Here is a 26188-nt window from a genome sequence, read left to right on the forward strand (position 1 = left end):
AACTCTTTGAAAGAAGGCACTAAAGAAATCCAAAGGACTGCATTATAATCTTCTCAGACCTACTTTCCTATAGAATTCCTCGATTCTACTTCAAGATTCACTTGTACAAAAAAAAATTAAATTTTATTCAACTTTATGGTAATCTTCAAAATATCTTTACCACAGCCCCGAAGAAATCACTTCAGTTTCGTAGAATTAAACAATTGCCTACATCAGTCAAATTCTAGGTTAGAGTTGCCATGTTGATTTCAGCGCCTCTATTCTTAAAGACAGTTAAGACAACGGGCAGTGCAAGACTGAAAACAACTTTGGAACAGGAATGTCTTTATTCAGATTTCTCTCTATATGAATCCTGCAGCCCAGCAATATCAGCAATAGCATTTCTTGAATGTTGGAAGTAATGGAGAAGTCATGAAATGGGGCATTACCTCAGTAGTAAATTTCTACATTAGAAAAGCTCAGCCATCTGTGTTTAAAAAAAAATGACAAATAATACCCTCAGCTGGTACAAAACCTTAAGTATGAAAAGCTCCTCTTTTCCACCTGCCTGCAAGAGATACTGAATTTGAGTGAGTGTAACTAACTTCTTCAATCCTTGTAGGACACTTCCGTTTACATACACAGAATGATTTAAGGGAGGCAGGAACCCGGAGGGAAGGGAGAAAATCAGGGCTCCAGTTCAGTGCTTAATAGCTGCTTTCATCCATTTGTTCCCTATAATATCAAGTACCTCCTATAGTCCAGACAATAATAATGAGAATATTACCAATAATATATTGATAGATTAAGCATTAGCTGTATAGCAGACACCATTTGACCATATCACGTGTACGACTTTATTTAATTATCCAACACTTTATCAGGTAGATACTATTAACTCCATTTTCATAGGTGAAGAAACCAAGGCTCAAATATGATGACACAACCTTTTCACAGTCATTCACCAAGTAATTGCTAGAGCCAGGAGCTTGTGCTCCAAACCAGGGCTGTCTGACTCCAGACTGGAAGCTCTTACTTCTGTGCTATATTGCCACTACACTGCAGTGTGCAGGGCCATGAAAATACAATAAAGAACAAAACGGACACCGTCCCTGCCCCGGAGCGCATATAGTTTTAACCTATCTGAGCTTTAGTTTCTTCTCTGCGGGCTGGGATGAGTTAGGCACAGTGAGCCTTTGTGACTAGATCTTTTATAAATCCCAGGCAATTAAACGAAGGCTTTAATGAAACCAGCACATGTAATTGGTAGAGTGATTTCTGAACATCTCTTGTCCTTGGGAAATGCATAGTAATCTCAGAGAGTTCACTGAACTTGAGCTCGTGCACTGAAATCTTGGGGTAAGGCACCATCTAGGATAAGATAAAGACAGAAGAATGGACTGTGTTTATATTCTTGGCTTAAAAATTCTCCTTGTCAGAGGAGAGTCAGCTGTCAGATTCAACTTACTACAGGAAACAGCAGAAATGAAGTCTGTTTTTATAGCTCTCTCCCCTTGGGGACCCAGGGTCTCAAGACAAGTACATTTCCATTTGAAGAAATCCTTAAATGAATCCCACACCCCAAGGTAGGTGTTTGTTTACACTCTGCAGATCCAGCTGCCTGGCTCCACATTTAGGGCAAGTTAATTCTGACACTGCCCACCTGCAGCTCTTCTAACTAAGGCACTTCGTTGTATTTTTAATAATCTTTCCTTGTCATTAGCTACTTACTTCCTGTCCTCACACACATATTTGTGTTTATTTTCTACCCAGAAATTCTAACCAGTTGTGCGTTTGGTTTAAAACACAAATCAACAATATAAAATGTAACTTTGTGGTCTCCTTTTGTATTTGGCTATATCTCTTCCCTTCTTGGAAAGATACAGAAATGGCAGCTTAAGGAAATTAAGGCAGAATAAGTCTCAGATCAAGGAAATATGCAGGGTGGAAGAGGATAAACCAGATTATAAAACAAGTTACAGTATCCCCAAAATATGTGGCTGCTGCAAAAAAGATAATGTACTAGAGTCTGCACCCAAGAGACAAAATGTATAATTATTTGACTCTATGAACAATGGCAGAGTTTAAACTTAACTGTAAGCATCATCATTGATCTTTTTTTGCTGTAGTTTTTGTTGTTTTGTTACCCTGGCTAGTAGAAGCGCGAGCGTGGAAACAAAACAATAACTACAGCGCTTTGTTTTTCACGTAGAGGATTTTGCCTTGAATATCCACGAGGTCATGTATGGAAGCTTCTTCAATAAGTCAATCTTCAAATATTTATGAAGCACCTAATGTGTGTAAGACAGTGTCCTAAACATCTGTAGAAGCTAACAGTCTAATAGAAGGAGACATAGAATGTATACTTGAAAATATAACTAAGGTGGGGCTCCTGGCTGCTTAGTCAGTAGAAAGTGCAACTCTTGCTCTTGGGGTTGTAAGTTCAAGCCCCACGTTGGGTGTAGAGCTGGCTGAAAAATTAAAATCTTAAAAAATAATAATAAAAAAAGAAAATACAACTACAGCATTAAAGCCTTTCTCACAGATTCTTCATAGGGCACTTCTTTCCGTAAACATTTGCCCCAAGCTCATTCTTTAGTCTCTTAGCTTTCTAAGTTATCATAGAACTGTAAGATATGCAAAATTTTCATCATAAATCTTGGCAAACAGATCAAGGATTCTCCTCTTTAACAAAACCAATTAAAAAGAAAAAAAAAAGCTTTGCTACATGGAACCATTGAAATAACTTCAGCTATCTCACTGTCAAATATTTTTTTTAATTCTACATTATGATTGAACAGTGCAGAAAAAAAGAAGAGAAGAAGAGATGGCTCTGACCTGGGAGCTAACACAATACATCTTTAAAAACTTCAAAGTAAAACAATTATCTCAGCAACAGGGATGATTTGGCATCCCTTTGTTAGCCATTTATGTCACATGTGTAATACTTTGACACTAATTTAGAAACTGGCATTTCTAGAGTCTGGCCATATTGCCAGGATATTTCTGTCTCGATAATTTATTGATTATATTATTGTAATGAGTTGGCCAGTGACTCAGTTATGAAGAAATTATAACTAAATTTGTCTGAGAGAAGTAATGAAGAAAACTTCAGAATTATTGTATGCATGCTTCGTATCCCTGTCATGTGAACGCTTACCTTTTTTGTAGCTTGATATCAGCTCGTGCTTTTTAATGTGAATTAGAAGCTGTAATGCTTTGGGGCGCCTGGGTGGCGCAGTCGGTTAAGCGTCCGACTTCAGCCAGGTCACGATCTCGCGGTCCGTGAGTTCGAGCCCCGCGTCAGGCTCTGGGCTGATGGCTCGGAGCCTGGAGCCGATGGCTCGGAGCCTGGAGCCTGTTTCCGATTCTGTGTCTCCCTATCTCTCTGACCCTCCCCCGTTCATGCTCTGTCTCTCTCTGTCCCAAAAATAAATAAAAAAAAAACGTTGAAAAAAAAAAAATTAAAAAAAAAAAAAAAGAAGCTGTAATGCTTTAATATTATACAGTACTTAACCACATTGACTCGTGCTTAACATATAGTAAAAATTCTCCCCAGTGAAAAAAATATATTTAAAATAAACCTAGATAAGTGAAATGTTGACTCTTGGTTACTTTCCTTTAAAAGTAGGCTTCATGCCCAGTGTGGGGCTTGAACTCATGGCCCTGAGATCAAGAGTTGGCATGCTCTGCCGACCGAGCCAGCCATGCGCCCCGGTGTCCAGTTTTGAAAACCCCGTGACCAATTTTGGCAATTATCTTTCAGTTGCCAATATGCTGACCTATCATAGACAGGTGAGAGGTAACTGTGTAAGTGACGGGAAATCTACCAGTCTGTTCTTAAATTATGAGGTAAACCATAAGGCAGCGTGTCAGGAGGTATAACCATGTAAGGCTCTGAGTTCAGAATATACATCCCTCCCACACTAACTGCTTGTTAGGGATGTATTTTCACGGTCATAAGTTCCTTTTCCACGTGTTTTGATTGTTGTCTATGCACGTAACACATCTGCTATCACTGCTGTGTCTCTTACGTGAAGCCTCCAACATGAGTCATCACCTCAACCTCCTGAAATGGTTACTATGCTAGGGAAGTTGATTCCTTTTGTCTGTGCTTCTTTTCTTTCTTTTTTTCTTTCCTTTTCTCTTTTTTTTTCAGTCTTCTGTTCATGACCTCCCCCACCCCAACCTGTGCTACAGATAGAATATTTGCCAATTGCTAAGGTGTAGAAAAATGATGCTGGCGGTCAGTTTCTGTGCCACACCGTCGGCACTCACAGAGAACGGGCGCACTGCATCTCCAGGAGATCACAATCTAGTGCAAGATCGTGTAAGACACTCTTTGCCAAGCTACGCCAGGTGGATTAGATAGTGTGAATCACCGTGTTATATCATAGTCTTGTTCCAGTGTGATCTTGATGTTATGGCTGGTTAAATATTATTGATGAAATAATCATGTTCCTAAAATAAACCACTAGCATTCTTTAAAAAAGATTTTCCAAAAGTAAACAGGAACTACAGATGACAGGCTTGTCATCAAGGCCACAAGTCTTTTCTCTTTACCAAATTTGTTTTACTTTACTTTACATGTCTATCAAATGTTTAGCATATTGGGAGGAAGGTATTAAGCTGCATAAAATACTCCTTTCAAAAAAGATAAATACACATTGTGCTCTCATTACACTATCTATCTGCCAGTAACTCCAACTTGCTAGTTATTTTGTGCAATTAATGTACTTGTTTTTATGGGTTTGCTTTGTTTTATTTGATTCTAAGCAATCAAGACCATTTTAAACAGTCTTCTTACTCTATCCTCTAGCCATGTTGTGTGCTGTGCTGTTAACACTGCATCGTTTTCATATTTGACGTACTGCTTTCCAGCAGCTAAAATTTAAAGGAGATCACATTTATTTTAAGATAATTATAAAAATATTGTGATGCAGCCAAGCAGCTCACTCTTCGTTTTGCTAAAGCCAAGCTTTTCTGTCCATCAGAATTACCCTTTTGCATATATTTTGTGTATAATAAAAGAACATAGGCCTTGCGATAGTCATTTCTGCTTTTACTTAGATATTCCATGAATGTCTGAATATCCTTTGCTCCCAGTAAAAGTATCAGTACTTCAATAATCACTAGCAGGTTATGAGTGGGAATTTAAGTTAACTTCTTCTTAAATCACACATGTTCATGTTGTAAGGATAACCATGTTTAATCAAAGAAGTCCTCCGCAATTAGGAGAGAATAAAGAATACTTTCGGCACCAGGGAAGCAGAGGCTTACACCTTGATGTGTATTAGTTTGGTTTCTTTGGGAGTTTGCTCAGCAGATTCTGAACGGTGAAATCTCAGCCATCTCTTTGGAAGAAAGGCACAAGAATAGCTTGAGATGTAGACTTTGTAAAAGGAAATTGTCTTACTCACGTTCGCTATGACTGACGGTTTCATTGTAGAATGTGCCATTTCATTTTATCTTCAATCTGCAGATTCTAAAATGGATTCTTTTTCTAACCCATAAATAAGTTATAATAATTAGAGACTCATTTGTGCAATAATAGTGTGGAGTCAAATGCATTGCCCTTATTTCTTGGTTTCTAAAGTGTATGCAAAAGTGTGTGGTTAGTTGTTATTAGAATATGGATTTATAAGAGAATGGACCCTAAAATGTGAGAAAAATGACAGTCACATTTTGAGTGGTTTTCGGCCAACTTTTTGTTTCAGTTTAGAAAATATACATTAAGAAGGCACGAGTAAATGGATTAATATTCAACAGGATGGGTGTCTTTCCTTTTCTTTAAATATGTGATAGGAGGATCTTTCGTTTGTATCTATTTATTTAGTTTTTGTTGTTAACTTGCTGCCAGGAAATTCTTCCTGAAATTGACCCTAAATCTCATGTGAGTTTTATCCATTTTGAGCCTAGCCTTGCTTGAACCAGAGCTGGAGAAAAAATGTTTTTCTTTTTATTATTACTGTGTAATAACTTCATGTTTTCTTATGAAAAGTTGGGACTCTACCTGAATTAGGCTCCATTTCTCTCTCTCCTCTGAGAGTGTTCATCTATGTAACCAGCGTGTTTAACTGCTTTTTTGTAAAAGTTTATTTATTTTGAGAGAGAGAGAAAGAAAGAACACGAGAGGGGAGGGGCAGAGAGAGAGAGAGAGAGGGAGAGAGAGAATCCCAAGCAGGCTTCGTGCTGTCAATGCAGAGCCCAACGCAGGGCTCGACCTCCTGAACCGTGAGATCGTGTCCTGAGCTGAGATCAACACTCAGAAGCTTAACGGACTGAGCCACCCAGGCGCCCTGGTAACCGGTGTATTTAAATGTTGCTAACTGAGCAATTTTACCTTACTAGATCTTTCAGCAAAGTTCAACAAAGTTGGCCACTGCTTCCTCCATACACTTTCTTCTCCTTGTTGACCATGACCTCCTAGTTTTCTTCCTAGCTTAGTAGTATGTCCTCATTATCCTTTACTAGTTCTTCTATTAGTTGAACTCCAAATGTCAGATTGTTTCCCAGAGCTTGGCTCTTCTTTTTAATCTACACACTGTGCCCAGGTGATTTCTTCCAGTTGTCTGGTGTCTTTAAGTACCGTTTTTGGGGGAGCAGATACCTCTCAAGTCTTTCTCTCTGGTTGCAAGTCCCTCTAAAACACCAGAACCCTGTATCTAACAGTGTCTTAGACACCTTGGCTTAGGTGGCCAGTAGGCATCTACAAATCGAAGGGGCCGAATGGGTGTTTTTTAGTTTTGTCCCTCCAAACGTGCGCCCCTCCCAATCTTCCCTATCACAATGTATTCCCTATCTACTATTTGCTTGCTTGCTGAAACCAAAACCCTCTGAGTTATCCTTGATTATGCTCTTTCTCTCAGTTTGAGCTGCTGCTAATCCATCAGGACCATAGCTCTCCTCTCGGCAAAGCATATGAGATAGTTCTTGTGATTCAGAGTTAGAAGTTTCTCCTGACAGTGAGAACCAATGTGGATACCCAGTTGTTTTCCATTCTATCATATCAGTTTAATTATCTGAATGGTTCTTACGTCTGTCAGAGACTTTTTCTTATTTGTTATCTGTGGAGTTTTTGTCTTTTTCCCTGCCCGTTGTGAGTCATTTAGTACAAACGTTGTTGAGTGAATATGCGTTGGCTTGTTTGTTCATTCATGCATAAACTCCTGTTGGGGGTCATCCATGTTCCAGGTCGTGTGCTCAGAGATGATTGCTTGCCCTCAGTGGGTTCACAGTTTAGTGAGGGGCGTGTGCCATACAAAGAAACAATTACAGTACACGTGTAAAGAATGACACTGGGGAAGCTTAAAAGTGCAGAAGCAGCTTAGAATAGGATGCGGTTAACTCTTAAGAGCGAGCGTGGAGTTCCAGGAATCCCAGTAGACGGATGATTTACTTGGGTTTTAAAAGATGAAATGGGATTTTCCAGTAAATAATGGGAAAAGAATAGGGATTTCCAGAGTGAGATACTAGCATAGGCCAGGGCACAATAGTATGCGGCATCTGGGGCATGTCTGCAAGCATTTGTTCTTGCCGAAGCATGGAATTTGCATGGAGAATGGAGACAACGGAGCTAGAAAGGCAGGCCATGGGCAGGAAGGGCCTGGTTTTTCCTATTAGGAACATGAGACTTCATCCTGTGGGTAAACTAATGAATTTTGACAGTTTTTAAGCCAGCAAGAAATATGTTTACATTTTAATTTTAGAAAGTTCTTTTATTTTTTTTTTAAGCTATAGTATGGCAGAGTGACTTAGAGGCAAGGAGCCCAGTGAGGAGGACAGAGGTGAGACAACAGATGAAGGTTTGAATGAGGCAAACCTGTTGGGGAAGAAGAATATGGAAACGGGGAAAGAAGTCAGAGGTGAAGTCTTGTATTTGGTAGTCTGTCTGAATGCAGAGTGGTCAGAGTGGAAATGAAGTCTGAACAGAGGATGACCCCAGGGTTTCTACCTCTGGATACTACCCCTCTGGGGTAGCACTAACCAAAAACAGAGGGTACAAAAGGAGATTGAGTGACTGTATATTACATAAATCTATCTAGACATATAGATATATACCTATTATACCTTTAGCTCTCTATCTATGTATCTGTAAACAGAGAGAGTCACTGTGCTTGGGACGCTCTTTTTTTTTTTTTTTTTTTAAATGAGTTTAAGTATTAGATTTCTCAAGCTGGAGGATTTACAGGAATTCCACTGCAGTGTAAAAAAATAATCAGAATTTATGTTCACGTCTCAAAGTCTAGTCCTAGTTTTGCCACTAGCCAAGTGTGTGATTGTGTTATTTCTCTGCTCTCATTTCCTCACTTCCGTCAGTCTGATGGCAGGATATTATTTCCAAGAGAAAGTTACCTTGTGACTTTAAATCTTTTTTACTCCAACATATATTCCAGATCCTCAGTCATTATCCATGCACTCAAAGGATAATAGAGGTCTAGGTCTTAGAAGGAGAGCAATTGAACCAAGTCCCCACCTTTCTCATCCTTGATGTCTGTTGAGAAAAGAGAGGTCCACAGAGTCTGGTTTGTTGCAGTGAGTTTATGTGGGGATAAGCTTTGGAACCCAGAAGTCCAAATGTCTAGTTGACCATCTTGACCTTCTTCTCAATGTAATGATCCACATTATCCCTAATTCTGACTCCACTATGGTCCTAAAAATCCATATGACTTTGGACATTTGGAAGATACAACTCCTTCTTTGTTGATTTGTCCCTTTTGGGAATAGGAATATGGTGACGATGGGAGCAGAGGGAGGTCCCGAGCTCTCTATCTCTGGTCCTTCAAGGGCTTCAGCATGACTTAGTGTAGCTCTAGTCACTTAGGGTTTGCTTGAGACAGACCCTGCCCTTTACTCCTTCCTGTGTTCATATTCTTTCTACTAAACTTTCTGCTAAAACCAGACCCAGATAGAGTAATGTGTGATTGTTAAAGGAAGAGGGTCAACTTTAGTTCTGACATATATTTGCACATCCTGGGGTTTTAAACAAACAAAATGAGTGTTCATTGCTGATTCATGTTTTCCTTTTGGTCCCTGGATCCTTTCTGCTGCAGTCATGTGACATGCACCATGGTGACTTTCATCCTATAATGCATTCTGGGTTCTCCTAAATCTTAAAGCACTTTATAAAAATAAAACCATAGGTCTCATTTTTCTGATGAAGAGAGCAAGGCATAGAGAGGTTTTACAAAGTGATACAACAAATAAAGGGGGAAAAAGAATCCAGGTTCATTTTTTTTTTCTCTCCATTAAATGATACTCTCTCTTATGCTTTTCTGTTGTCAAAAGCCCTCTCTACATTCTGTATTGTTAGGTCATCATCTCCTATAGTTTGCACAATACGATGTATTATGGATTGCTCACAAAGCAGCAGATATGAATTCTTTATAATGGATTTATTCTTTTCAATTTTTTGTCATCTTTGGGCTTAATAGAAATAGTGCAGCATGTTATATTGTGTGATCTGTTCCTAAATAGATAAAAGATTTCTGTGTTTTGAAGGAAACATTTATATTGGTTAATTTGCTGCATTGCCTGCAGGAATGTTAGTCTGTAGGAGGAAAACAACTGTTTCCTGACAAGATTTTCCTTAACTCTGCTAGAAACTCTTACTTTAACAGTAAAATAAAGAGAAGTAATCCATAAACAATTAAAGAATGGTATCTTCAGGAGTGTTTACCACCCCTCAGACAGAACATCTAAGATTGTGAGATACAAAGGTGTCTTTTTTTTACACGAAGAGAGGCTCTCTCTTAATTCCCTTCCCAGCTCATAAGCCATAACGCTACGGATGCTGTGAGTGTGCAAACGTGAACCTAGATATTCTCTCCATGGATATCAAGTTCCCTGCCTGCTCTTTGGAGAGCCACGAGTCTAACTATAATAGAAACAGAATACGTGCTTTCCGTTAAGAAATTAAGCGCCACTGTCCACAATGTGCAAAAGACTGTGAAATTGAAAGTGTGTCCCTGGAGTGGATAAAAAAAATAATAGTAAGTGGCAACTCAAAACAGACTCCTGGCAAATAATCAATTATCTTCTGAATTACTATACAAAACTACAGTTCATTTTGCCAGCCTGTTGGGGAAAGAGCTCCACACAGGAGGCAGTCAGCTTAGACTGGGGAGTTGTTTTCAATTTACTTCCCGGGTACCTTCGTGTAAACATCGACCGGCTGGCCGTGCTGTTGGCGTGACGCAATGAGAGAGCGCACGTCGCCATTGGTTGGCAGAACTGACTGCGAAATAGCAAACATAGTCACAAAAGAAATCTGTTGCCTGTTGCATCTTTGTGTTTGTACTGTGCCTCACATAGCTTAATTTTTAAACCTGGGGCAACAGTTAAACTTTCCTAAAGATTGAAGACTGGGCGAGTCTTCGCTGGGACGGCACTATTTTCCGAACTCGAGCGGAGTCTGTTTGGCCTCCAGATGGATTTAGAGCTGGCTGAGGCCTAGGAAAACAGGAGGAGGAATGATGTTTTACTACCGGCTGCTCATATAGGTGAAATGGGTAGAAATTTAGACTGTTTGGGAAGGATGCTGATGGTTAATAAATGGGGCAGGGGGAGTGCCAAAGGGCTGTCTGGCTGAGGGTTCGTGTCGGTACAATTTTAAGTGAACCGTAAAGTGTATGCATTAGTGTTTAATAAACAAGAGACATTTCTGATGACTTTTCAGATATGTAGGCCCAGGGAAACATGTGAAAGTATTCAGCATTTCTGTAAGTGAAGAAGAGTATCACAGATGAAGCAGTTTTGGCTCCGAGCCGAGAGACAGACCATACAGGAGGGAAATACGGCAGCAGAAGGATCTTCAGTTCTCCTTGCTCTTGTTTACTTTTTATTTTTTAAATGTTTATCTATTTATTTTGAGAGAGAGAAAGAAAGCGCAGTTGGCGGAGGGGCAGAGAGAGAGAGGGAGAGAGAGAGAGAGAGAGAGAGAGTCCCCCCACTGATAACGCAGAGCTCGTCACAGGGCATGATCCCACAAACCCGTAAGATTATGACCTGAACCAAAATCAAGAGGTGCCCTGCCCTTGTTTACTTTTTAAAATGGGAAGAGGCCTTACCATTTTCAAAATCTTGCCAGAGTTTAAGTTCCCTGAATATAGAGTACAGGAGAGACGCCTGGGTGGCTCAGTCGGTTAAGCACCGACTTCAGCTCAGGTCATGACCTCATGGCTCATGAGTTCGAGCCCCGCATCAGGCTCTGTGCTGACAGCTCAGAACCTGGAGTCTGCTTCGGGTTCTGTGTCTCCTTTTCTCTCTGCACTTCCCCCACTCATGCCCTCTCTTTCTCTCTCTCAAAAATAAAATAACATTTGAAAAATACAGAATACAGGACATCCACTCCTTAATAAAACCGACTTCCCTGCCCAAGACAGTCAGTCCTGACTATACTCAGCCTGTCCCCTACCATACACAGGTGCACATACACATGCATGTAATCGCACCCATTTACAGATGAGAACACAGATGCTAACTGACCAACAAGGACAGAGGATTAATACATGGCAGTACTGGTGTTTATCAAGTCACACTCAGACATTATACATACGATCTCTGTTACAGCTTGTAAGTCACTTGTCTGGTGGCCACAGGATAAACTCTTTTTTACGGACATCTGAAATCAGAACCGTTCTTCAACAGCTTGCTAATTTACTCTTCCATAATATACTTATTCTTTACTATTCTCCAGCCATTCTGTAAAAACACATTTTTAAGAGGCACCTGGGTGGCTCAGTCAGTTAAGCTTCCAACTTCAGCCCAGGTCATGATCTTGCAGTTCATGGGTGGGAGCCCCGCGTCGGGCTCTGTGCTGACAGCTCGGAGCCTGGACCTGCTTTGTATTTGTGTCTCTGTCTCTGTGCCTCGACCCTTCTCTCTGTCTCTCTCTCTCTCTGTCTGTCTCTCTCTCAAAAACAAGTAAACATTAAAAAAAAATTAAAAACGGGCGCCTTGGTGGCTCAGTCGGTTAAGCGTCCGACTTCAGCTCAGGTCATGATCTCACAGTTGGTGAGTTCGAGCCCAGCATTGGACTCTGTGCTGATAGCTTGGAGCCTGAAACCTGCTTTGGATTCTGTGTTTCCCTCTCTCTCTCTGCCCTTCCTCTGCCTGTGTGCTCTCTCGCTCTCTCTCTCTCAAAAATAAATAAACATTTTTAAAAATTAAAACCAATCAAATATATTTTTAAGTAGTTAATACATATACATGGTTGAAGAAGAAGAAGAAGAGGAAAATGAAGATTTAGAAGATGAAGACAACAGTGGCCAACAGCACAAAGGAACATACAGTGAAAATATGTCTGCGTCCTTCCCTGCTCTGTGGTACCCCACCTCAGGGGTACCCCCTTCCCCAGTGTCTTAGGTATCCTTTCCAAGTTTAAGACTCCTTGTATATACAGACATTTATGTATATCCTCCTCTACTTTCCTGGTTTAAGGGGTGGTAGCACACAGCACACAGTTGATCTCATTGCTTATTTTCACTCCGGCTACTAGCAAAATCTCAGACTAGTTGGGTCGGCCGAGTCCACCAGAGGTGAAATTATTTGCTGTGTTACAATAGGAGAGGCAACATGAAATTAAGTCTTGACTTGGCTCTTTCTCAACTTGTAAAGGACAGAATAGCCTCTCTTTGTATCTTGCAGGCATTATTAATTGATATGTTGTCAGCACTTCCATAAATATTTCTATGCTGTAGTGATTTTTCTCATTGAAATGTATGCTGTGACAATTCAGCACATTTCTCCACCTATTAGATCAGACAGCATCAGTGAGAAGAGAGTGAAACAACTCTTACTAGGTACATCAATTCTTTCATGCCTAAATTACATGACACCGCATTGACTACTATTATTAAAGTTTGGAATAATACAGCACTACAGAACCATTGAGGCTACCCAGAGCACTTGAGAGAACTGATAAATCTCTAAAGAGGGAGTTGACTCTTTTTATACAATAAGATCAAAATCGTGAGAAGTCATTTTTCACTTAATCATCCAATATTACAGAATATTAGAATATTCTGCCCCCCTTTCAGAATTTTCTTGCTTATTGGTACATCAACAATGGACTTTATGAGTTGTGAAGCCTATTTTTCTTATCTTGGTGTTTTGATAATACGACTGACTTGGGGTCTTCGTACTCTGCACAGTTGTCAGGCATACCGGATGTTTCATTGACAATCTCTGCGAATTTAGGGGATTTTTGGTACCCAATGAATGAAAACAATCTACCAATGTAAGGAATGCTTTTAAAAAGTTAGTCTATGCTTTTTTGCTCTTTCAGAAACCACGTGATTTCTACCTGCTCATAGATTGGCCAAAATATTTCCGACCACTTAATGCCACTCTGGGACTAATTCAAAAAAATGAGTTTGCATTAGATTAGATATAGGGTTTCATTCAACATCTGGTGAAAACCTGGGTGCACTCTGATGCTCCTTGAAGGCTCTGTTTGCCCAAGAGTTTCTGGATCATATCTTCCAATTCAGAAGAGTATCTAGTTTAATTTTGCATGTATAAATGCATTGGCAATGCATTTAGAGAATGCTTTGGATTCCCAAGGACAGCATTTTCTAGAAATTTAGATTGGCAATTGGAGTTAATATGTTAGTTCAACTCAAATTGTTGCATAAATGGTGGCTATGGCAGGAGAACAGGGGATCTTCCAGGGGGTCTTTCCCTAAATATTTCTGCTTTAGTTTGTTCTGTTCTGATTTGCACCATCTTGTTTCTCAAATTGTTTCCATTTTAAAAGCTAATTTGGGTTTTTTAACAAAATGTGTTGAACTTATTTATCATTCCTTTTCTAGATTTCTATTTTGCATAATTACCACAGAATGTATGGATATTTCGTAGAGAAAGAAGATATTTATGAACTTGGTGCCGTACAGGGGAGGATTCATTTGTGAGTATAGGTGGTGTGGTTGCTTTGACCCCTTCCTGGCTGGGAAACGATTTGTTGGATGAACATTCAAGAACGCTCAGAATAATGTCATCTAGGCGTGAAAGAATTGATGCATCTAAGTAAGAGTTGCGTCACTCTCTTCTCACTAATTACACGTAAGGGCAGGCACAAGAAAGAAAGGGAAGATGTTTCCAGGAAAGGCTGGTAATATCTTCAGTGTGCCTCTGGCCCCTTGAGGCCAGACCCTTGGAATTTGCCACAGCCTAGGTCCTATCACTCAGTTCCGCTCTAGAGGCAAACATCCCCCAAATGGCCCTCTGTGATGCCTACAGGGTTCTACTTTTTAAGGAAGAATTTATGTACCACCAGCAATGGGTTCCAAAGATGACCCTAGTAACCTCTATTTTCCAAAGGACAAATTACTCCTCCCAAGAAAGAGAGTACTAGGATTTTTTTATGTATTTACTTATTTTGTTTATTTATTTATTTTTATTTTTTTTAATATGAAATTTATTGTCAAATTGGTTTCCGTACAACACCCAGTGCTCATCCCAACAGGTGCCCTCCTCAATACCCATCACCCACCGTTCCCTCCCTCCAACCCCCCTTTATGTGTTTATTTTTTAAAGGTCCTGATGATGATGGCTTTCTAGTCCTTCGCTCTTTTCTTTAGTAGCTACTCGAGCTCATTTCCTTCCTCTCAAGTAACGCCTGGAATAGGAAAATAGTATTGTTACTCCCCGGTTGTACGTTTATTTTCAACCTGGGGAAATGAGCTCCAACTACAGTTTTCACTTCATTCTTTAGCTTCCAAGGCACAAAATTGTTATACATGTCTATAGTTTTCAAAATGTCAAGTTGAGTACATTGTGTACTATATATTCCATTACATATTTGTGAAATCTTTGTATTGAAGTAGAAATAATTCTCCTTATTTGCTACACTACTTGGCCTGACCTCCTAAAAATGCGTAATGGGGAATGGCACCTTCTTCTTGCCACCGTCGTCTGGCCAAGTGGAAGAACTCGTGGCTGGTTACATATAGGTTTCTCTTCATTGCACTAGTCTTCCGCCTTGTCTTATGTAACTACCGCAGAATTCTTCTTGAATTTTCAGCTTTGCTCAGATAACTTTGGAAGAATGCCATCTAAACACACATGCACGTGTGTGTGTGCGCACACACACACACACACACACACACACACCCATCTGTCTGACATCCTGATCCTTAACATACCCCAACATCACACAAGGATATGTCTCTTCTGACACATTATATGCATTTTATGCTGAAATATTCCATTGGAATTATCAATGTTTATGCTTTCAGGCTAGTCATTTATCATTACAGACCTGTTGTATCATCCCTGCTAATTAAATTTGTTAAGAGTGGGGAGGATTCCTAAAACAGAGTTCTATGATGGCTTCAAATTGAGCTGAATAAAAGTCAGTGGGGATTAGGGGAAGGTGGTCTTGACATCAAAATAAGATTATGTTTCATATCTTCATCGGAAATATTTCTTGTTTGGAACTCTTCCTTCATCATTATAAGAAATGAGATCTGCCTTGGCATTCATTTGTGTGTGTGTGTGTGTGTGTGTGTGTGTGTGTGTGTGTTTCCTCCTAGAGTGGGGTCTAGTAAAACTAGATTCTTTGGGTGGATAGAAGAAAAGTACAGATTTCTTAATGTTCATTTTCAGTCAACTGGACTTTTAAAGATGGCCTTCTTTATGTTTTCCATTTACAGTATATACCTGCTTATCCATATGCCTTCAGATCAATAAAAGAGTAGATATTTAAAAGTATCTGTGGCAGCCAACAGCTGGAATCATGCCAGGCATCTTTACATTTTAAATTCTTCCTGGGCTCTAGAGGTAGGTGAGGCCAACTTTCCTTTTGACTCAGCAGGCAAGTTTTACTATGATAAGAGTATTGCTATTTTAAAAAGCAGCTCTTGACAATCTAACTCCAGAAAGCATTCCCACCCTGTGAAATAGTACAGAGGCACCTGCTTCCTTATTGATGAAACACTGGAAAATAATGCCTGTTAGAAGCAATTTTAATCATTTGGTAGCTCAGCTTCTGACTCCTCAGTAGGTTTCTAACCCAACTGCCATGCCAGATCGACTGTCCCAGTTTTTCTGATTGGGCAGGCAGAAGCAATCTAATCATCTCAGGCTTGGCACACAACAGAAATTTGGCTTGATGAACCCCTTGAGAGTGGGTCTGACTTGGCTGAATTCATTCTAAGCATAAGTCTAGCCTTCCGGGTTTTATGGGCTACCTTCCTATTTTTCTCACGGCTTCATCATAACCAAAGTTCCACTTCTAATCTAGTTCTGATTTAGAATGACATGTCACAGTGCTTTCCCTAAAACTTCTGGATACTTAGAATTCTTGATCTCCAGTAAACAGTATCAGGTGATCATCAGCGTCAAGAAAAAAATTTATCTCTGTATATCTCTAAGGGTAAGAGACAGCAATCAGTGTAATATTGATTAATTAATAATCTTACAGATTTATTTATTTTGAACATGAATAATCTTGGGGAGATACATTTCGTTGCTAACACTAGTTACTTATCTGATTATTTGCAAAAGGAAAATCACTTATCCTAATCTGAGTCATTTGATCCAAAACAGTATTCTTAACCTTGATCGAATTTGACCTTTTTGAAAGAGTTGTTATAAAAGGTTTTGAAGAAGCAATGAAAGTCTCCCTAGCTCAGGTCACTTACTCTGTAGGTACTCCAGGATATTAGTGGAACCTGAAATGTCTCTGCTGCCTGTAGTGTATAAGGAAGGAATTAACTTTGCAAGTGCAGATCTCAGTGTGTGTGTGTGTGTGTGTGTGTGCGCACGCAGTGCAGTGTATGTTTCATTACAGAAGGCATTATAAACATTAGAGCTTGAAACACATATTTCTCTGTGAGAAACAAAGCCATTTATGTGGGGGGAAAAGATAGCATCAGCCTCAAGGGTCTGGAATGTATCAGATTTTCCAATATAATGTATCAAAATCAATGTATCAGTCATGAATTATAAAAATGTGATTACCCTTTCAGTGGGGAGGATATGGTTAGTGACAAAAGTGGTAGCATAATTTGATGGTGGAGGTTAGGAACATGGAAGGAGGGTGATATGTATGTTTCCAAACTGTGTGTACTGTATTTTCAGGGTCAGCTGAAGACATATCATAGGCTATAAAGCTATTGCCATCTTTTTTTGTTACACCTGGTAGTATATTATCTAATAATTAATTGTGATCTTGTTTCCAACATTGGAGTATGAGGTCCTTAAAGCTATTTTATTTCTATATCTCTGGATCTGTCAAAGAATGATACTTCATACATACAGGGTTAAAGAAACGTCTAGGAGCCATTTGGGCCACCAGCTGTATCTAGGTCATTATCTGCCAAGTGTTGGCTACTTTAATTTGAAAAAGGTCATGGCCTGAGATACCATATTTTCTAATTGAAAACCAGGTCTTAGAGAAGAATAAAAAGTCTCTTGAATAGTCACTGTGTGTGTGTGTGTAAATATATACATATATTTTTAACAGACAAACATGGCATGTTTTAGCATAAAATCTTATAACAGAGCTGGTAAAGCTCACCTTGGAAGGCCTATGTCCAGCTTCTAATCTCAAGCAGCAGCATCCTCTACAATTTCTCAGTCTCCTGATTGAGCCTTTCTGTTTTGGAAATTGATACAATATGCCCACTTCGCCTTTTTCGTTAACATTTTTTTAGGTAAGATGATTAAATGTGGGAGCTTATGAAGAAAAACAGGGCCCGAGACTCGGACATAACGGAGGTCTGCTCCCTTGTATTTCCCTTCTCTTTACAAAGCAATCCTAACCCATTTCGTGAGGACGCACTTGGTTCTTAGTAGTTACATACATTCACATTAATAAGATTGAAAGTGGGACAAAGTCCCAATACTCTAAACAAATAATTGCATAGAATCCAGCATTAGTGCTCTTGAGGATGAGTGAAATCCTGATCGTCACCAGCTTTGCCAATAATGTGTGTTTTCTTAACCCGATCAGTGCTAAGTACTGTACCAAAATTCAAGCCAAATAACGTGAGGCTTTTGGCTGTAAACAATTACAATTTTACAGGCACTTTTGATCATTCTGATACACTCTGCATTCAAACACAAATGATTATACAGTACGTTAGATGTTGTGCAACATCCTGCCCAGGATTCAGTAATATGATCTCTGATAGTTGCAGAAATGGAATGAAATCAGTGAGAGGAAGTGGAAAAAGAACAACAGTTAATGAAATTAAAATGGAAAGCTCCTTTTTTCAATCCTCAAGATTATTACTAGGTCAAGACTCTCACCTATTCAAAATGAGACGTGTGGACACACTAGTTTTCAGATTCTTTTTATATTCATGTTGGCCCTTTGTTCCAGTTTAGCAAGACACCTATTCACATTTAAGTCCACAACCATAGACTGTTCAGGTAATACTCGACATAGACCTTAAAAACATCCTGTTGCCTTTCTGTGATTTTTGGAACAAAGGAAAAAGAAAAAAAGTGTCTGAAGAGTCTGTAAAAATGTTCCTAAAATAGTAAAAAAAGAAAGAAGAAAGAAAGAGAGAGAGAGAAGGGAAAAAAAAAAAAAAAAACACCTGCAATTAAACAGAAAAAAAGGGGAGGGAGGTGCCTGGGTGGCTCAGTTGGTTAAGCGTCAGACTTCAGCTCAGGTCATGCTCTTGGGGTTCATGAGTTCAAGCCCCGTGTCGGGCTCTGTGCTGACAGCTTGGAACCTGGTGCCTGCTTCAGATTCTGTGTCTCCTTCTCTCTCTGCCCCTCCCCCACTCATGCTCTGTCTCTCTCTGTCAAAAATAAATAAACATTAAAAAAAGAAGAAGAAAAAGAAAAACCTCCTGGAAAGTAAATTTCTGTTGCATAAAATCCATTTTTCATTTTGTACTGGCTTCCGTTATGGACCGAGATTCATTGGTAAGAGAAAGGGATTGCTCTGCATACACTAAGGTCACATAAATATTTTAAAATTGTGTACTTAGATAACTTTCTGATATAAAACATTAGCAATGAAATTTTAAAATATTAATACTAATGTCTTAAGGTAATCAATAAATCACAAAATACACTGAAACCATAATTTGGCCCTGGAAAAATTGATAGTATGATTGCCACCCAATTTTATCCATACTGGAAGTAGTGATATAGGAAGCTTTAAATAAAACTTCATTTTTTTTTCAATTTTCCCTTATTGATAAAGTCTTTTTGTTGTCTTGTAGCAACTTTATAATATATTTTAATAGGAGGAAATAGTACATAACGCTCGAAAACTAGACCGAATATTTAACAAGGCTAGGGGCTGTGTTTATTTTTGTTTACCACTGCATTTTTAGTGCCTAGTACAGGGCCTGGAATGCGATAGAAATAGTTAATATTTGTTGAGTGCTTACTATGGACGAGTAATCGTTCTGAGCATATGACCTGGATTAGCTCGTTTAATCTTCACATCAATCCTACGAGGTAGGTGCCACTTTACCCATGAGAAAACTGAGGCCCAGGCTGATGAAAGATTTGGCCAAGGGCATGTTGAAAGACGTGCAGTTTGAATGAATGTAGGTCTTTATGAGTTCTTTGAGGTCATTTATTTACATAATTATCCAGTATTTATTAAGGTGATGATGAGCTAGGAACTGTTTTTCAAGAACTCCCTTCCAATTAATACTTCTGAGTCGCATGTGAGAGGCCAATAAAAGGAGTGGGCCTTGGTAAGAAGGAAAAAGAATGGATCAAAATATTTGTCTCAGGCAAAATCAATTAGCAGTCTTTGTGCTGTAGCAATTGGTCAATTCCCATATGCGCTGTTTTGCTGATGTCACTCATTGCCTACAACTTCTAGTTTTCTTAATCTATAAAATAGGAATGATAATTAGAATAAAGTTTGGGAACCACTAAAAATTAATCAGCAAATTCAGACACTTTTGAGAAACGTGTGGATTGTAGGGTTATGGAAGTGCAAAGGGCATTTGTGAGGCCTGAAAGATGGGGGGGGTGGGGTGGGAATAATTCATGCTTCTTAAAAAGCAAAAGAACCTGAACTTTTTTTTTAATGTTTGTTTATTTATTTATTTATTTATTTATTTATTTATTTTGAGAGAGAGAAAGGGAGGGAGGGAAACCCAGGCAGGCTCCACACTGTCAGCACAGAGCCTGACACAGGGCTCGATCTCAAGAACCGTGAGATCGTGCCCTGAGACGAAACCAAGAGTCGGACGCTTAACCGACTGAGTCACCCAGGCGCTCCCTGACTGTTTTCAACGGCCTAGAAGCTAGCTAAGTTAAGCAAGAATTTTAACTGTGTAAAATTAAAATGAAACACTAAGATTGAGATACTACTATGTTATTGCCTAAATTTGGGTGAATATATTTGCTCATAGGAATTTCAGGGTAGTCAATGGATCAATTTATCTGATTTTTTGGTAAAATATGTTAACAATGTAGAAAATCCTGTTCCTAACTACTGATTTTCCAGGTTTATTCTTAACATCTTTATCTGGTGAAAGTGTGTGTGAGTGTGCTCGAGTTAATGGATCGCTTCCTGTCACTTTCCTCTCCTTTGTGGAATTCTCTTCTCTGAATTGCCTGACACTAAGTGATATAAATTTTTAAATATAGGCAGAAAAGCTGTTATTTTTTATTTAGCTTTTACTGTGTAATGGAATTTGTGACAAGATTATTTGCTACAATGTTATTTTGTGTCTTGATTAGTGTTCTCTGTAAAGGACCCCGAGATATGTGTACAAAAGGCACTGTATGAGCTGTGAACGGAGGGGCAAATGACCTCCATTCAAATATAGCCAAGTAGTCATTACCAAAGTTTGAAGCAATTTGAACTGCCTAACTAGAGGCATGACAACAGTAATTGTGGATGTCCTTAAAGGATAGCTGTATACATTTTGAGCACGGAATACCCTAAGTTCACTTTAAGAGAAGCAATTATTACTTGGTGTAAGTTTTGCTTGAATTAAGTCCTTTAAAACTGGCATTTTCAAAACTTCTGGGCAACACTCATCTACGGAGTGCCTTCACACCAACAATCACATGGCCCAGTGTTGTACATAAGAAATCCGTTTGCCTACAATACAATGACTTGCTATCAAAAGTCTTTGATATCCTAAATAGAGTACGTTGAGCTTAGAGGCAGTGCTAATATTGTAGGTATTTGAGTTATACAGTGGCCGCCAACAGAGTATCAATGATGTAAATTTTCTCTGGTAAAGGTTAGCTCTCGTTTTTTTATTTTTTTATTTTGTTTAACATTTATTTATTTTTGAGACAGAGAGAGACAGAGCCTGAACGGGGGAGGGTCAGAGAGAGGGAGACACAGAATCTGAAGCAAGCTCCAGGCTCCGAGCTGTCAGCACAGAGCCCGACGCGGGGCTCGAGCTCACGGACCACGAGATCATGACCTGAGCCGAAGTCAGACACTCAACCGACTGAGCCACCCAGGCGCCCCTAGCTCTCGTTTTTAAAAGCATTCCATTTCTTATTGCATATGGCACATAAAACTGGCAAATTTAAATATTTAAGGCAAATATTAAGGCAAATATTTAAGGCAAATTTAAATATTTAAATATTTAAGGTCCAGGCAGCTCCATCATCCCTGCTCAACCACAATGCTTCTCCCAAAGCACGTACTTTCTAAAGTTCGTTGAACAGTAGAATTTTTTGTTTGCAAACGAAGTCAGACTCAGGACCCAAACCATAAAAGGGATAAAAGCCATGAAAGGATAGTTTTCAGTCTTTAGCACTTGTCAGAAAATACCTAATTGCAGTATGTGTAAAACATCTTCTGTTGGATTGCTGCAGACCCCTAGTTCCCACTGAGCCCAATTTGGAAACCGCCAGGATGTCCACAGGGCTGAGAGCTCTTTAGAAGAAGAAACTATTCCTTTAGTTCCTGTCGCAGTGTTGAGAGGGATTCAGTAGCTACCTAAAAACTTTCTCATCTAGGATTTACTTATCCAGCTATCCCAAACATTGCATTTTATATGTTAGGAGGTACACGCCCCTTACTCATAGGAAAACCCTGCACGCTCTCACTTTGAGACCCTGTCCTCTCTTCCCAAAGATCGTCTAACTTGGATGTCAAGTTTCATGCCTACTGGACACAAAAGACAGTGTAACAGCAAGAAGGGAACAAAGAATATATATATAAATCAGAGAGAGGTACGAATTTGTTCCTCCTTCTGATTTTTATACAAATTATATATGTATATATATATTATATATACATAATTATATATAATTTATATATATAATTTTTATAATATATAAATATTATATATTTATATTTATATATTTATATAATTTATTTATATTTATATAATATATTATATTATATTTATATATATAAATTATATATATTATATTTATATATATAAATATATAATATATATATTTATATTTATATAATTTATTTATTTATATATTTAAATATTTAAATTTGCCTTAAATATTTGCCTTAATATTTGCCTTAAATATTTAAATTTGCCAGTTTTATGTGCCATATGCAATAAGAAGTGGAATGCTTTTAAAAATGCAAATACATATATACATATGTATAATTTTTATACAATTTATATATATGTATATATATCAGTTAAAGAAATGATTTGTAAAGAACTATATATCATTTGGGGATCATTTCAGTATAGAATCAAGTAAGTCTACATGTCTCTGAGTGTCATATTACAACACGTTACAACCACAATATAATCAGTAATAATGACAACTAGTTGTTAAAACAGGTTAAATAGTGATGTATCTTCCTATTTTTGAAAGGATGGGTATGCTTGGGGTGCCTGGGTGGCTCAGTTGGTTGAGCATCCGACCCTTGGTTTCAGCTCAGGTCATGATCTCACATTTCGTTGGGTTTGAGCCCTGCATGGGGCTCGGCGCTGACAGTGTAGAGCCTGCTTGGGATTCCCTCTCTCCCTCTCTCTCTCTGTCCCTCCCCCACTCACCCATCTCTGTCTCTCTTGAAATGAATAATAATAATAATAATAATACACTCAAAAAAAAAAACCTCAAAAAAAAGTATGGGATATGCTTAAGGGCTTCGATCACCAGTAATTAAATGTCAAGCCTCTTTCTGTGTGTCAGGCTTCCTTCTTCTCTCTCTTCCCTCTTCTCAGTGTGCCCAGTGAAATAGAATGAGTTGATCATAGAGGCTGTGAAATAAAATCTGTGTTCAACTTCTGGCGTGTTCCCTTTCTAGCTACGTGAGCTTGGACAATAATGTGAGTCAATAATGTGATTCTCTCTTTGCCAGTGTGGTGATGAGGTTTAATGAGATAAGTGATGGGCAGATCAGTTAATACTTAATAAATGCTTTTCTTTTATGCTCAACAGGGATAAGTTTTGGTGACTTATACTTTATCATCTTCTAAATTTCTTCTTGCAAACTCACTATTTATGCCATATTAACCTGTAGCTTCCGTTTTGGTTATTGCTGCTTCACAAGTCACCTTAAACTTAGCTTCAAACAATAACAATCTGTTCTTTTCTCCTGATGATATGGGTTGACTGGGCACAGGTGAGCAGTTCTTCAAGGTGATATTGGCTGAGGCTGCCGTCATGACAGGACTTATGTGCTGGAATATTCGGTATGGTCACTCAAATGTCTGGTACTTTGGCAGGACTGTGGGGAGCTTAAGCTCAGCTGAGGCACTGACCAGCTGGGCTTCCCTCTGTGTTAGTCTCAGAGCCTCTTCCTCCCACTGTGGCCTCTCCATGTGGCTTCTTCAACAGGGTGGCTGACTTCTTACATTAAAGACCAGGCCCCCCAAAGCATAAAAGCTTACATCTAGAACTGGCCCGGTGCTGCTTCTGTGATATATTCTATTGAGGAAAGGGAACCACGGCCTGACAACTCATTGTTGGAAGTGACTGAAGAAAGGCTGAAGAAAGCATGGTTGGTTGGTGGCCATTTTGGAAACCAGCTACCACAGTGTTGGTTTTCTAAGTCTTTGTCCCTGGCTTATCCCTATGACCCTGATAGTGTTGTCCCTTGGCAATACAGATGAGTCCTTTTTACAATTCTGCTTTAATTTGGAAGCAAACAACGCTGGCGACATTATAAGCATCCACATATGAGATGATTGCCTTTGGTCTAGCTTCAAACAGTTTATTCGATGTTGATGAATAGCACAGCCCATCAATAGATTGAAATAAACACAGTATAATTTATATAGGAATTGCACTAAGAGAAAGAAAGAAAGAAAGAAAGAAAGAAAGAAAGAAAGAAAGAAAGAAAGAAAGAAAAAGAAAAAGCCTACAAGTTTGGTGTTATTACCAAACCATCCCAAGTGTAATGAAGTTAGTTATAAATTGGGCCATCCTTGAAAAAAAATTTTTTTGGATGTTTTTATTTTTGAGAGAGTGTGAGTGGGGGAGGGGTGGAGAGAGGGAGACACAGAATCTGAAGCAGGCTTCAGGCTCCGAGTTGACAGCAAAGAGCCTGACACAGGGCTTGAACTCACGAACCGGTGAGATCATGACCAGCGTGGAAGTCAGCTGCTTAACAACCGACAGACATCCTTTGAAAATGATTTTCACTTTCTCACATCATTTCCCTTCAGTTCTACATTAAAAGGGGCTAGAGCAAAAAGAGAGGGAAAATAATTTGCAATTAAAACAAAAATGCGTAGGGTCTGAGAGCACAGTAGATTGATTATCACTGGTCTTCTGAAATGAGGTATTTTGTCCAGATTATTCATATAGTTAACTTTTGATGTACCAAAAGGAAGAAAAAAAGGTACATATTGTCTCTAGTCCTTCCACAAATTTATTTATCTATTTTAAAAAAATTTTTTTTAATCTTTATTTTTGAGAGAGACAGAGACAGACTGCGAGCGGAGGAGGGGCAGAGAGAGAGGGAGACACAGAATCTGAAGCAGGCTCCAGGCTCCGAGCTGTCAGCGCGGAGCCCGAACCCAGGAACCGTGAGATCATGACCCGAGCCAAAGTCGGACGCCCAACCGATTGAGACACCCAGGCACCCACCTTCCACAAATTTATGTTTCTGACTGAGAGGCCTCTGAGAATCATATGGACCCTCTTTCTAGAAAAAGCACATGTGCTCAAAATTCTGCATATAGTATCGAGGGTTTACAGATACAAATACATTCCTGATTCCCAGGTTAAGAACCCCGTCGTAGAGGTCATTAAATCTCTAATGAGAGCAGAAAGATAAGTTTCTCTTGCTCTGTTATTTCCCAAGGCAGCCAACTGTTTAAAAAAGAAATGTTACTCTTTCAACCAATTAGACAATAGCCACTGCTCTGATTCTGTTAAGAAGATTCCACCCATTCCATTCTAATTATCCTATTCTGAGGTGGGGCCAAAATGAACTACAACCAAAAGTAAAAGTAAGGAGTTGAACTCTAATTCACCTCAGCTTTTGATGGTATGGAGTCTTAAGTAAGGTTTGCAGGAGGAGGATAGGGATTTGGATTTCAATACTGGGTTTGGACTGTGGGCAAATCGTTGAAGCCCCCGCTGTCTCTTCTCAGAGAGTGTGTGTGTGTGTGTGTGTGTGTGTGTGTGTGTGTGTGTGACGTTTTTTCTTTGGCTTTTTCACTCACTTATCTATCCCACTCTTACTGTCTCTCAAGCTGACACATTCTTTCTCTCTCAGTCTCTCTTCCACTCTGTCCCTCTTTTTACATATATCCATAAGTACATATATATCTGACGTAAAAATATCTCTAGGTACCTCACAGAGACCTGACAACAATCAAATAAGGTGACTCAAATGCTTTTGAAGTATTTTATGTGTTTACAGTGCAAATTTACATAATTTTTATTTTATAAAATTTGCTGCTGAAAAACAATTCTATTATGATGGAAAACACAGAACTGGGGGTCTAGAGAGGTAGGTTCTAGTCCCACTTTCACTACCTTGCTGTGCGGTCGGAGGGCCAGGCTGTAAACCTCTCAAGGTCTCTGTTTCTTCAGAAATGGCAGGCAAAGGTTTTACAAGGTGAGCTCCGGGACCCTTTTTCAAGCTCTTTTTTTTTTTATCTGTATCTCTAATTTAGTGAACTGGAGAGAAATGAGGTTTTTCCCTATTTTTGTCAGATTATGATAAAATGCTGGGGTACTTTGATGCCCATGGGTTATATATGCCCAGTTAATGGCACAGATGAACCCTCCCTGCCTCTGCAGCTGGTCTCGTGGGACGGTTACCTGAGAGAACCGGACACCCCACATAGTTTATTTTTCACAGCCATGGAAAGAA

The 26188-nt window shown here is 39.1% G+C and overlaps 1 protein-coding gene across 1 annotated transcript in view; it reads left to right on the plus strand.

Annotated features, from left to right (window-relative positions):
• Nucleotides 1-26188, plus strand: part of FIGN (fidgetin, microtubule severing factor) — a 132161-nt gene that overhangs the window by 64369 nt on the left and 41604 nt on the right.

This window comes from Panthera pardus, unplaced genomic scaffold, assembly GCF_024362965.1.
Source record: "Panthera pardus isolate Hobbes unplaced genomic scaffold, ASM2436296v1 HiC_scaffold_10, whole genome shotgun sequence".
NCBI classification, from domain to species: Eukaryota; Metazoa; Chordata; class Mammalia; order Carnivora; family Felidae; genus Panthera; species Panthera pardus.